At 39.7% G+C, this 8,711-nt stretch overlaps 1 pseudogene; it reads right to left on the bottom strand.

Moving 5' to 3' along the window:
- Window positions 1-3,545: 3,545 nt before the first annotated feature.
- LOC132163173 (GDSL esterase/lipase At2g30220-like) lies at window positions 3,546-5,266 on the bottom strand (annotated as a pseudogene).
- Between the last annotated feature and the right edge of the window lie 3,445 nt (window positions 5,267-8,711).

Genomic DNA, 8,711 nt, shown 5'->3' with positions numbered 1-8,711 from the left:
AATATGAGGGAATATAAGCGGAAGCAATATAGAAAATAAACACAAAGAACTTACGGGTGGTTCGGTGTTAGACACCTACGTCCACCACTCGGAATACCCTTAAGAGTTACATTGTGCTCATTAACTTGACTTGTCTACAATACAAAGGTCCCTATTTATAAGGTAATGTCTAAATACAAGTTTGGTAATCAAATCTCCTTGATTTGATTACAATTTCAATATATGATTACAATCAATCCATAAATAGAGAATATTTCAATATCAGCATAATTATGGAATATATCCATATATTCTAACATCCCCCCTCAAACTCAAGGTGGAATATTTTGGAACCTTGAGTTTGAAATCCGAAACAATAATGACGGCGGTGGTGGAGGTGGGGAACGGGCCGTAGATGATGACGACTGTCGGAGGAGATAGGGGCTGGCAGGCAGCCAGCGACGGCAGCAGGTGGCTGGTGAATGTAGATTCAAAAGGGCCGACAACGGGCCAAACTCCAAAATGGGCCGACAACGGGCCAAACTCCAAAATGGGCCGACAACGGGCCAGGGCTGACAACGAGCCAAACTTCAAAAGGGGCCGACAACGGGCCAGGGCTGACAACGAGCCAAAAAATAAAAGGGGCCGACAATGGGCCAAGGCTGACAACGAGCCAAAAATAAAAAGGGCTGACAACGGGCCAGAGCTGACTATGAGCCAAACTTAAAAATGGGCCAACTACGGGCCATGGCCGACTTGGGCCAAAATTTTAAAAAAAAAAATGAAATGAGGGTGGTTATCAGATCGGCGCACCGAATCTGACCGGCGCGTGATGTGGTCCACTTGGACCGCTTCTTCTCCTTTTTTTTTTTTTTTTCACTTGGCTGACACCATCTCTTTTCTCCCTTTTCTTTTCTTTCTTTTCTCTCTCCTCAATCCACGCCACACACAGCACCCTTTTTTTTTTTTTTTTTTTTTTTTCATATTACATAAGTTGGGATAAGGATTACCTTATTCCCGTAACCAAACAGCTCCAGGTATAACAACTAAACTAGGATATCATATTCCTATACTAGAATAGGAATAGCTTTGCACTCAAGTAAGATAACTCACACCTGTAACCAAACATAGTCCTTCTTCTTCAATTTCTTACCCAAATTTCCAGCAAACGCATCTCCTAGCCTCCTACCACGTCCATCAGTCTCATAGGACGCCAGAACACGCCGTTTGAAGTCGGAGGTGTACGGAAATGCTGCTCTCGCCGGTGGTGGGCTTTGACAACCGGAGAAGGCGCCTGAACGGAGACGAAATCTGAGGGAGACGAAGACGGTGGAGAAGTTGACGCCAGAGAGGATGACTGTGGTCTGTTGTGGAGAGAGATGTTGGGGACAGCAAGTATTGGATCCTCTAGGGGACAGCAAGTTTCGGCGCCTCTGGATCGGCGATGGTATGTAGCGTATCCGCGGCTGGGTGCGGTAGGGAATGGCGTGGCTGTTGATGATGATGGTCGGCATGTATGTGGACGGAGGAGGCTGGCTTGACCGTGCGGAAGGCGATGACGAAGGCCTGCAGTGGAGAAAGGAGGATGACGGCCGCGGAAGACGGTGGACGCACCGATGATGGCAAACAGTGGCGCCGTGGGAGATCCGTCTAGAATGGACGGCTTGAACTGAACTAAGTGGGCCCATGTATGGGCTGAAGAACTGCTCAACGTGACGTGAGTGAGAGCTCTTTTTTTTTTTTTTTTTTTTTTTGAAAGTTTGATTGAAAACAATTGGATTGACAGATAGAAACAAGCTTGAGGAAAAGAAATATGAGATAAATTGAAGAGCAAAAAAATAAGAAAAATAATTTGAGTCCACAAAGAAAGCGGCTTTGATACCATGTTGAAATAATAAATATGAGTGAATATAAGCGGAAGCAATATAGAAAATAAACACAAAGAACTTACGGGTGGTTCGGTGTTAGACACCTACTCGAAATACCCTTAAGAGTTACATTGTGCTCATTAACTTGATTTGTCTACAATACAAAGGTCTCTATTTATAGGGTAATGTCTAAATACAAGTTTGGTAATCAAATCTCCTTGATTTGATTACAATTTCAATATATGATTACAATCAATCCATAAATAGAGAATATTTCAATATAAGCATAATTATGGAATATATCCATATATTCTAACAGTTTTAATGGAGAAATCTATAGTTGGTGAGATATAGTGTCTCATGTTCAATATTATATGCATGGTTCTGCATGTCTGCATAAAAATTTAAGCTTCAACTAAAGCATGTCATTGTAACTACCGATTTAAATTTACAATTATTTGCTTCATCTTTCCGCACATCAAATAGGATCTCTCGAGAGTCTTTTCAAATTTATTATCAAGTATATATATATATATATATATATATATATATATATATATATATATAAAATCAAATTTATAAACATGCAGGCTCAAGTTCCTAGATAATTTGGGTTGGAATCAAATAAAATAGAAGATTTTGAGCACAACTACTGCTACCAATATATGGGAGCTAAGCTCGAGTAAAGATTGTACGAAACTCTATTATTTCTTTTCAAAATTTTGGCCAGTTGTTGCAATTCTTTTTTATAAAATCTTTAGAGTAATACTAGATACTCTAATTCTATTTTCTTTCCTCATTTCCTCTCTCCACTAGTCGAAATAACAAAAACCATGAAAGGCAAGATTAAGCTGTTCAACACATGCTTTGAGGAGATTTGTGAGGCTCAATCTAGTTGGGTGGCTTACAATATTGTAAGGCTCAATCATTAATGATCAGATGACGGAGGACTTGAGGATATCGATAAGTAATGAAGCTCTTGTTGCCGGCTTACTGGAACTTCATTGGAAGGTTGCGAAATGTTCCAGGCGTGGGGAAGCATGTGGAGAGGCATATTAAGTATGGTGCAGGGGAAATCGAGGCTCGGATTAATGGCCTGTTTCAGGGAAATGCTGGATTAGCTGGCCACCGGAAGTGAAGGTAAAAGATGCTGCCGATAGTTGTTGTATGTATGTATAAATTTTTACGAATCTCTATGTTTTATAAATGCAGTTTGAATGATTTCTCGCCCTGTACTAGAAGTTTGTAGTAGTAGTATTGGTGAATGAAAATTATGAATGGAAAAGTCAGTTTAAACACTTGCTGGATGCTTTTAGATTTGGAAATTGCTGTTGGAATTACTATATTGGATATTATCCGATTCCTTACTTAGTTGGATCCATAAAATTGTTTCTGATCTTACCATATCAGGAAATTAGTATATCTTTAGTGAGAAAGTTGTTTTAAATCTGATTAAGAATTCTTCCATGATGCATGGATCTTGCTTTTTAGATTTGGGTTATTTACTGATTAATATAGTTTCTTGCCTGGTTTAAGTGCAATTAGTGTCTACTTTGATACACACACTCTAGAAAAAGAGAAGAGGATATTTATTAAACTAAATAAAATTACTTTGAATCAAAAAATAGAGCAGCTCTTCCTTTAATTATGATTGACATGGAAGAAAAGGAGGATTTTCCATTTGTTGGGTTGGATAATTCAACGGCTGTGATCTGTTGAAAGGATGGGAATGAGTTTATCCTCTAGGTACTTAGCAAGATACTGGTATGCTGCTTGGCTGGGATGAATGCAATCCCAAAACAAGTACTGGGAAGCGTTTGCACACATTGGAGTTTTGTGATTACATGCTAAACCGGTTTCAAAAAACCCTGTTCCACAGGTGACAGCACCCTCTATTGGTTTCCACAAAGCCTGAAGTTACACCAAAAAATAATTGTAAGTCCAGAGTGGTAGAGAAAACTGTTAGGAGAATGCGGAATAAGTATTAATAGTATCATATATTAAAATATATGATACGGTCGAATATTTTATTGAGTTTTTTTTTATTTAATATTGTCTTTATTTATTTCTATGTAAGAGTCTTGATGACTCAGCCCTAAAAAATATTGTAATAGTTTGCCTATTTAAAGGCTATTATACTATGAATAAAGTAATCAAAAAATTAATCCAAACTTTATGTTTGCAAAGGTTTTAGGTTTTTTTCAACAAATCTAAAGGATCTAGGTTCCTTCAAAACTTAACAATCTATCACATTACGTGTATGTAAAAGTATTCACGTAACAAAAACTTTATGGAGAAATGCTACTCTTCACTTTATACCAATTAATGTGTCGTGTATAAAATGAGTGTGAAGAGTAGTATTACTCTATTATGTGAGGAGGCCGGGCCATACCGTATTTCTGTGGATTGTTGATCATGTCATTCAGCGGCTCATAGATGTCTGCGTAGATGACCTTGCTCCCTGGAAGTGATTGCTGCACTTTAGGTAAGAGGTTTGCAAGCTTCTGATTATAAGATTGTGCATCTAAATTCTGTTCCTGCACACATGTTCTGTTGTTCGGGTCCTTAAAATTCGCCGTCATTTGAATGGGCAAACAACCAACAGGAGGAAGCCCTACTATAATCATAGTACGGCATCCCAGATCGTAAAGTTCCTATAGATAGATTTACACACAATGAAACATCAGTGTGATAATTAGGGTAATGCTACAGTACAAGCTTTTTATGCCCTAACTGTGGCACTGCCACGTCAACCATAAAATTTTATGAGGGAAGAAAGTATAGGAAGCATATTTTACCTGAACAAATTCTTTTATCTTAATCTGTAGAAAATCTTGGTACCCACCAATAGTGAATTGCTTCCTCCTTATGGGTAGGCCATAGAAAGTGACACCGAAGTCGTTAGTTCCTGCACTAATACTGACCAAAGCACCATTAATTATCTTCATAGCCTCGGCTTCCCCTACAAACCCTTTAAGCCTTTCTATGTAACTTTTGAAGTACAGGATCTGCTTCGAAAATGGGATGACCCCAGATGCAGCAGCAGTCAGATCATCGAACCCGGATCCAGCCGATGCAAAATTAACACCGGTTCGGTGTTCATCATTCGATATTGTTGGATCTAGAAAGGGAGGAACACTCTCTTTGATCCCTAGATAGCTTGCTATTAAGTCAGGAATGAGTTTCCCATCAGAAAACCTCCCTGTAGGAATATGACCAGGATAATCTTGACCATATGGGATATGGTTGGCCTGTAAAAGGGTTAAAACGTAGTTGTTATTACCAGTATCTACCGTTGAATCACCAAAGACTAGCAGAGCCGTGAATTTTGGTAAGGCTGTAGAGGCTTTGCATGTGTGGGAAATGGTGGTTAAGACCTGAAGGAATATGATGAAGGAAGATGGTAGTAACATTTTCATTTCTTCAGGTGTCTGAATGAGTGAATTTCCTTGCAGGAATGCGTAGTCTATATATAGAGCTCAATAAGAAGAGAACGTTCAATACACGACCATTTTTAATGAGGGAGAACATCTCATGATTCACTGTAAAATTGTCCAGGATGTCAAGTTATTTGTACCATTTGAGATAATATGTACGTATATATGCTCCCCTTCAACCTGTTGGGTGGTCCCTCTTTATGTGGGGACCAACCCACGTGGCAGGAAACACTAAGGGTTTTAAAACCCTTTGTGTGCTATATATATACATATTTTTCTTTCAGAAAAACAGAGAGAGAACGAGAGAAAGAAAGAAAGAAGCGCGCGGCGCAGGGAGGAAAAGAAAAAGAAAAAGAAGAACATCCGTCAGAGATTGGAAGGTCGTTTGTGGTTCGATCTTGATGCAATTTTAGAGTGTTGCTCCTGACGACGAGTGCTACGTATTGACTGGTGTCGATCGTTGGAATTCCTCTCCAATCGTTTGGTTGCTAATACCCACTTGGTGAGATCTTTCTTTATTCTTGTTGGAATCCACTTTAAGGTGATGAATTTATGTTTAATCCAAGAATGTATGTATTCTTGATGTGGTGATAACCTCTAGATATTTCTCTAGGGAAGACAAATTGTAAACTCATTATTGTTGATAGTGGAAGATTTAACTGGACTAGGTCCCGTGGTTTTTACCTTCGCATTGGAGGGTTTTCCACGTAAAAATCTTGGTGTCTTGGTTGTGGGTTTGCTTGATTATTATTTTGCTATTGTGTTACTATTTAATTTGCACAAAGAGGGGTAGATTAATTCCGCTGAGCATCTGAAATTGGTGTTCACCCCTAACAAAGTGGTATCAGAGCTTTTGGTTCATTATTTGTGTGGAGTTCTTGTGTGAATAAAATGGAAGAGTCATCTAATAGCATGGTTAAACTCACAGCTTCCAATTATTCAATTTGGAAGACTAGGATGGAAGATATTTTGTATTGCAAAGAATTGTTTGACCCCATTGAGTTGAAAGGTGTCAAACCAGTTGCTGCAACCAACGATGATTGGAAGAAATTGAATAGGAAAGCCGTTGGATATATTAGGCAGTGGGTTGATCAAAGTGTCTTTCATCACGTAGCCAAAGAAGTTGATGCCTATGGTCTTTGGCAGAAGTTAGAGAGTCTTTATGAACGAAAGACTGCTCAAAACAAAGCCTTTGTGATAAGAAGGCTTGTGAATTTGAAGTACAAAGATGGGCATAGTGTTACGGAGCATCTGAGTAATTTTCAGGGAATGTTGAACGAGTTGTCTACCATGAAACTTGCACTAGATGATGAGGTGCAAGCATTACTTGTGTTGAGTTCTTTGCCAGACAGTTGGGAAACGTTGGTGGTGTCACTCAGTAATTCGGCTCCCAATGGTGTGATAACTATGGGTATGGTAAAAGACAGCATGTTCAATGAAGAGGCAAGAAGGAAAGAGTAAGGTATTTCTTCTCATTCAGAGGCACTTGTTATAGAAAGGCGGGGGAGAAGTAAAAGCAGAAAACCTCACAGGTATGACAGTCGTGACAAGTCAAGAGAAAAGTCTTATTCAAAAATGGACATAAAATGTTTTCACTGTGGCAAGCCTGGGCATCTAAGAAGAGATTGCAGAAAGTTTAAGAGGGAACAGTTGAAAGGAAAAGACGAAGAACGCCAAGAAGAAAAAGACACTACAGCAGTTGCATCTGATGGGGATGTGGTATTTGCTTTTGATGAAGCTTATGCTAATCTCGCATGTGATGAATCTACGTGGGTAGTTGATACAGCAGCATCTTTTCATATTACTCCACATAGAGATTTCTTCTCTTCCTACACCAGTGGCGATTTTGGTTGGGTTAGGATGGGAAATGAAGCAAAGTGTAAAGTTGTGGGCATGGGAGATATACAGCTAGAAACCAGCATTGGGTGCAAATTGATTCTCAAGGATGTCAGGCATGTTCCTGAAATGCGCTTCAACTTGATTTCTATTGGGAAACTTGATGATGAAGGCTACCACAATTACCTTGGAGGTGGACAGTGGAAACTGAGCAAGGGTTCTCTTATCTTAGCCAGGGGAAAGAAGACCAACACTCTCTACAAGACAGCTGTAAGACTAGTCAAGGGAGATGCGATTGTTGTTGAGAATGAAAACTCCACTGAGCTATGGCACAAAAGGCTTGGTCACATGAGTGAGAAGGGACTTCAGATTCTCGCCAAGGAACAGCTCCTACCTAATAATAAAGGTACGTCACTAACGCCCTGTACTCATTGTCTTGTTGGAAAACAAAGAAGAGTTTCATTTCAAAAATCTTCTTCATCAAGAAAGTCTAATATTCTTGATTTAGTTCACACTGATGTCTGCACTATGAACACTAAAACTCTAGGTGGTGCACTTTATTATGTAACTTTTATTGATGACCACTCTAGAAAGGTATGGGTGTTTGCTTTGAAAACCAAAGATCAGGTATTGGGTATGTTCAAAGTCTTTCATATGAAGGTTGAAAGAGAAACTGGAAGGCAGTTAAAATGCGTCCGTGCAGACAATGGTGGTGAATACAGAGGACCGTTTGAAGAGTATTGCAAAAGCCATGGGATCAGGCTTGAGAAAACTGTACCCAAGACTCCGCAGCATAATGGAGTAGCAGAGAGAATGAACAGAACCATCTGTGAGAGAATCGGGTGTATGCTCTCTCATGCAAAATTGCCTAAACATTTTTGGGGTGAGGCAATGAGGACAGCAGTTGACTTGATAAATCTTTCTCCTTCAGTTCCTTTGGATGGTGACATTCCTCAAAGGGTTTGGACAGGGAAAGATGTTTCTTTTGAGCACTTGAGAGTGTTTGGCTGCAGGGCATTCGTCCATATTCCTAGAGATGAGAGATCAAAGCTTGATAGCAAAGTCAAGCAATGTATCTTCATGGGTTATGGGCATGAGGAGTTTGGTTACAGACTGTGGGATCCAGTTAATAAGAAAATCATACGAAGCAGAGATGTCGTATTCTTTGAAGATCAAACCATTGAAGACTTGGATCAGAAAAAGGCAGAGTCTCTGAGTGAATACCGTGTTGATTTGGATCCAGTTATTCCTCCTTGTGTGATGCATGATGAACACATGGGAGATGTACAAGAAGAACAGGTTGATACAGTTGGTGAAAATGGTGAGCCTACAATTGATAATGTGGAGTCAGAAGAGCATCTAGAGCAAGCTTCTTCAGAACCAGCCGCTGAGATTCAGTTGAGAAGATCTACCAGAAACCGACAGCCTTCCAGAACGTATTCAATCAATGAGTATGTGCTACTTTCTGATGGGGGAGAGCCAGAAAGTTATCAAGAGGTTATGCTACATGACCAGAAAAATCAATGGTTAGAAGCCATGCAAGACGAGATGAAATCCTTGCATGAGAATCACACATATGATTTGGTGGAAC

This window comes from Corylus avellana, chromosome ca10 (assembly GCF_901000735.1).
Source record: "Corylus avellana chromosome ca10, CavTom2PMs-1.0".
Lineage (NCBI taxonomy): Eukaryota > Viridiplantae > Streptophyta > Magnoliopsida > Fagales > Betulaceae > Corylus > Corylus avellana.
This window is presented reverse-complemented; position numbering and strand designations above follow the sequence as displayed.